The sequence below is a fragment of the Saccostrea cucullata genome, unplaced genomic scaffold, assembly GCF_032062105.1.
Source record: "Saccostrea cucullata isolate Sc308-1 unplaced genomic scaffold, CSIRO_AGI_Scuc_v1 ctg3514, whole genome shotgun sequence".
NCBI lineage: Eukaryota > Metazoa > Mollusca > Bivalvia > Ostreida > Ostreidae > Saccostrea > Saccostrea cuccullata.
Genome location: NW_026932746.1, coordinates 29,179 through 34,854, shown reverse-complemented (window position 1 = coordinate 34,854; position 5,676 = coordinate 29,179). Strand labels below are relative to the sequence as shown.

Below are 5,676 nucleotides of genomic sequence, written 5' to 3'. Positions count from 1 at the left end.
GAGAGCAAAAATGTAATAAAGGCAAATAATTCTATAAATACAATTATCCAGAAACAAAAGAAATCCAATACAGATGATATATCAATCGACGTCCGGTTCCAGTGAATTTTTTCCTTTCTCGGATCTTTCCTGAGAACGAAACTTTGTACACCGCCAACACCTTTCTAACTTTGTTCTTCTTCTGTAAAACCTTCCGATATTTACTTCTGACCTTCGGTTGTGAAGCTTAAGTTGAAAAGATGAAATAACAATGGTAATTACCGCAACAAACATTTGAAAGATGATATACATACTTTTTTTTCTGAATTCACTGGTATTTATGTGCTAATAATCGACAAAAAGACAGGAAAACAGCCATGGAAAATGACATTTTTCTCCAGCTTCCGCGGGTATGAGAAAAACCAAAGAGCTAATCAGTCCTAATAGAATGACGGGGAGTATCATATTCATATCAGAGTACAGAGGTTTACGCCGGAGATGAAGAGTAGATGTAACCGTTGCGTCAGAATCATCTTCTGGGGTCCCGTCTTGACCGGAAGTGGACTGAATGCTCCAGACCGAGTTTCCCATGTAGTCATAATATTCAACTGGTATGTTTTTATCATATAACGCGACATTCACTTCCCACTTTGTGAAATCCCAGCTTATGAAGGTGATGTCACAGACTTGTGTATCAAACGGAAAGTAGGTAATATCCATTTCAGATCTCGAACACCTAATTTGGAAACCACGTGACTGTTCCGTCGGAAAAGACCTCAACGTAATAGATCGAAGTCCCCACCGAGCTCCTCAAACTTACTGATGCCATTCTTCAGTACCACGCCAGGAATCCAGATATCTCTCTATTTGTGAAATATTATTTAAAAAAATAATAAAATGTATTTTTAAAACATATTCATAATATGTGATTATAATTAATTTTCCATTTTCATGCGTGCTCAAATGGCTTCATGAGAATTCTTCAGGTTTCTAAAATAATTGTAAGCCAACATTTACAACATCTGACTTACTCTGTTTATGAAAACGATTTAAGAAATAAGAATAAGGTGCCTTTTTCTTATTACTTCTGTAGTAACCTCTAAGTTCCCATTAAAAAGGTTAATTTGAAAAAAATCAGGTATTATTTTTATTTCCTGCTCTACTATACCACACGATATAATATTAAACCAGAAGTCTCTGTCGAGACTGTAGCTCTACTGGTTTATACTTAAAACAAAGGAAGAGAAAAGTAACAGTTGGGAAACTTTAAAACAGCAATAAAAAGAAAAATGATCCTTGCCGCTCATCGAAATAAAAAAAAAACGATGCAGAGAATTACGTCTGTATCTTAGTATAGTCTACTTGTGTGCCAAGATATATTGAAATCGAACCAAAACTGTAGGAGGAGTAGCATTTTGAAAGAATTTTACAGAAAATTCTATTTTTAGTAACCATGGCAACACCGTTCATAGAAATCAAAAACTGATGCACAGAATTATGCATCTTAATGTAATCACCTTGTATGCCAAGTTATATTGAAATCAGACCAAAACTGTAGGAGGAGTAGCATTTTGAAAGAATTTCACAGAAATTTCTATTTTTAGTAGCCATGGCAACATCGTTCATTGAAATCAAAAACCGATGCACAGAATTATGTATCTTAGTGTAGTCTACTTGTGTGCCAGGTTATATTGAAATCGGGCCAAAACTGTAGGAGGAGTAGCATTTTGAAAGAATTTCACAGAAATTTCTATTTTTAGTAACCATGGCAACACCATTCATCGAAATCAAAAACCGATGCCCAGAATTTTAAAATCTTAGTGAAGTCTACTTGTGTGCCAAGTTATATTGAAATCGGACCAAAACTGTAGGAGGAGTAGCATTTTGAAAAAAAATGTTTACAAACAGACAGACGGACAGACAAACAGACGGACGCATTACTATCGCATAAGCTCTTAGAGCTAAAAATGATGTAAAAGGTTTTGGGTAAAGTAATGATACTAATTAGGTCAGACCCGTAGGAAGCAATTTCGCTGGTGGACAGCCTAGCAAAAAATCCTGACAAGCCTTTACAGACAATCTTGAAGGACTCTATAGAAAAAAAAAATACAAATTTAGACAGTAGCCGGAGGACAGGAAATTTGCAAGAGGAACTCTGGAACTTATTTCTGTTCTTTTATTTTCTTAAAGCTCGTACGAAATCTTTACGGACCCTGAATTAAAATCTACAGACATATACCGGCACATTGTAAATATTATGCGCGAATTTTGCGAGTACAGGAGTGTATTCAACATAACTACATGTATAAACACAAGTTTGTTTGATTATCATTGAATAGACATAGTTTTCATGAACATTTACATCACCCATGTTGCTAAGTGGTTAAGGAGTCGGAAGGTAAGGAGTGATCCTAGCTCGAATCCCACTAGGGGACGAAGATACGTTCTTCGGATGAGACCGTATAAACCGAGGTCCCGTGTCGCAGCAAGTGCTGACACGAAAAATTTGCAGAAAGTGGTGGTGTCTCCATATGAGTGAAATGTTCTCGAGAGAGATGAAAAACAACATGCATACAAACAAAGGTCTTCCCTCAAATGGTATGGCGCCAAATAAGCCGTTTGAGTTTCGATCCCGATTTTTATTTTGATTCATAGTAAATCGCTTACCTGTCTTGTCGTTGATTAAATAATTGATTGAAATTTTTAAGAAAATTATGAGTTATTTTAATTTTGGGCTTTTTCACCGCTGCGTTTCATTCAGTCTCGTGGCATGTATGTTAATACTCACGTTCGATATGAACATAATTCAGGAGTACTCAGAATCCGGATCAGGCAAATTTTAAAAGTATATGTATATGGTTCAGTCCCGAACTGGTTTTGTCCCATTGCAGAAATTCGTCTATCCAGGAAATACCAAGGTGTGAAGTGGTCACAAGCCGCTACTGTACAGCGTCCAGTTCGTTAATATGGGACAGATAAAACACTATATAAATATCTACTGCTTCATCCTGGTCATATACAGGTCGGGTGTCCTTAGAATAGTTGGACATTAGAAACTTTTTGAGTTTCTTGTAATCCTCTACAGAACCATCACTTATTGTGAATAATTCCAGAAGAGTTACCTAAAGAAACATAAGTCTCATCATCCCTAGTGTCTACATGCAACGAAAGTTTCAGATACATCCCTGTATATCAAAGTTACAGCTGGCGGAACAATTGACCCCAAACCATTTATATCAAATTGGTGCATACAAGAATATAATGACATATTATATAATTTTTATCATGAATTATAATGGAAATCGTTTCTATAATTGACAGGGACTTAATAATACGACACATTTTAGTATGTTCATTAAATTCGGACCTCTAATGATGACATGTAAACAAAATCCAAGATTCACACAAACTTCATTTGCCAGTACTTTTGACCCTTAGTTATAGTTCCTAAGTAAAAAGATGACATAGTTTTTCAATTTCTATAAGATAAATTTTAACGTAAGTTTATAAGTCATCTATAATTGTAGCCTTATCCTTAATTTGAATGTAATTGTTTTATTCATTGTTTTTTTTTCACCTGGCCTCTGGAGAAGAGGTTTGGGGGCCTCGCATAAAATTACTCATTATTTTTTCGAGATAGGAATCTTTTGTGATTGTCACTCTTTTACCCGCTGTGGGTTTTGGCAATGTCTCTCCATCGAATTTCCAAACTGATTCAAGAAGTTTGTTTTGCAACAGCTTTTTTGTATGTAAATCCCGTGTCACACTGTCACGATCTTTGGCTATGACAGAGTACGAGTTAAAAAATCGCAGTAGTTCGGCGTTCATCGTAGAGATAGTCGTAGGATATCTTCCTAACTCGTGTTTCATCGCAGCTAATCGCCAGACGCGGTGATTGTTGTGAGCATGTTTAAAACAATCGTGGCCTCAGTACGATTTTTAATTACTGTAGATTGGCAAATATTCACGATGGTTTTAATTTCACTATGTTCGCGATTTATCATTTTTCCGCGAAATTAAAGCCATAGTGAATGATATCATTACTTTTTAAAGATGTTTAAATGCTTTTAAGAAACTTAAATTATTTTTTTTGCAGCGTGAAATTAAAACAATAGCGATTTGTACTTTTTGAGAAATCGTGAAATTTTAACTCCGTGGAATTAAAACGATTTACAGTATCCGTAAGCGATCATACAGCAATCGCAATACACTCGTACATATAATCGTTGTAAATCTTCGACATTCGTAGGACACTCGCAAAAATTCGTAGAACTTCCGACTTTGCGAGTTTCCTGCAACTTATCGAGAGTGTCCCATGAGTTTTTGCGAGTGTTTCTCGATTCATTAAAAAGGAATGTCGTACGATTTCATGCGAATATGATACGAAAACAGGCGATTGACGGCAAGTGCAATACAAATACCGCGCGAGTGAACTGCGAAATAGTAGGAATCATGAATTTAAGACAGCAACATGCATATACAATAGAAAAAATAGTTTCTGGTTCTTGGCGCGTTGGAGCTAAGAGGCATTGCATCTGTTGGCGAGTATTTCAAGTGCATTTTCTACAACGCGCATTTCTCTGCTGAGTCTACACGCTCCTCGTTGATCAAAGTCCTTCCGAAAGGTTTCATAAGCCATGTCCCGAAAGGGAAGGCATCATCACCCACGATGAAATACGGGATGTTTCTGTTGTCATTTGATAGAGGTGCAGCTTCTGGAAATCCAATATTTTGATTTTCGATGACATCTTTTAATTCTGATTTGAACACAGTACCATCTGATGCAGAACCATTTGCACCTACGTCAACCCAAATGAATTTATAATCAGTATCAACAAGGCCCATAAGAATGAGGGAGTGGAACACTTTTTAGACCTCCGTTTCAGGGACATTTTATAGCAATATGCTTCCCATCCAAAGCACCAAGGACATGGTCTAGATTCCATCTAATTCTGAACTGCTCAGCTAACTGTTGCCACTCATCTGTAGTTGTTGGGACATGCAATTACTTCATCAGCAGATTCCACTATAATTATACTTTCACAAACTTCACGAACAAGTAAGGAAATTGTACATGTATTATGACGAACTCGAAATCTGTACATCAGACTTGTGATTGTCTCCCCTGTTGCTAAATACCGCAGTGTAATGGCCATCTTTAATCCAGATTCCAAAGCCTTTCTGAACCACGTGTCTTGTTTTTGTAATCTGGGACTCAATCTGTCTACAAGCTCTGTAAACATACATGTCTTTAATCTGAGGAAGTTTTTGAATGACAATACATCCTCCGTTTCTTTCATCAATCGATCAAAATATCCATACTGAGTACGTCTGGTGATCCATGGCCTTATCCAGTTTCTTCTTCTTTGCCTTTGTGGACGCCCGTTGTGTAATAAATTGACAATTGCCTTGTCATTTTCTGCAATATTCTGTTCATGTTCCCCCAAACATCGCAGCAGTTGAAGCCTACTGCCATAATAATACAACTTTGAAATTATGCTTAAGAATTCAAGCAACCCTCTCTCTCTATATATATTCAAATCACGTATATTCGTATGAACTCGTCACTGTTCGTGGGAATATCGTGTATGCATCAAACAGACTTGTAGGTGTTCGTAAGAGCATCGTTTAAAATCATGTCTTATCGTACAAATTCGCATAAAGATCGTATTGCGTTCGTTATTTGATCGTCTTTGT

General features: G+C 36.6%; 1 pseudogene; it reads right to left on the bottom strand.

Moving 5' to 3' along the window:
• Positions 1-211: 211 nt before the first annotated feature.
• LOC134235997 (neuronal acetylcholine receptor subunit beta-3-like) lies at positions 212-5,279 on the bottom strand (annotated as a pseudogene).
• Positions 5,280-5,676: the final 397 nt, after the last annotated feature.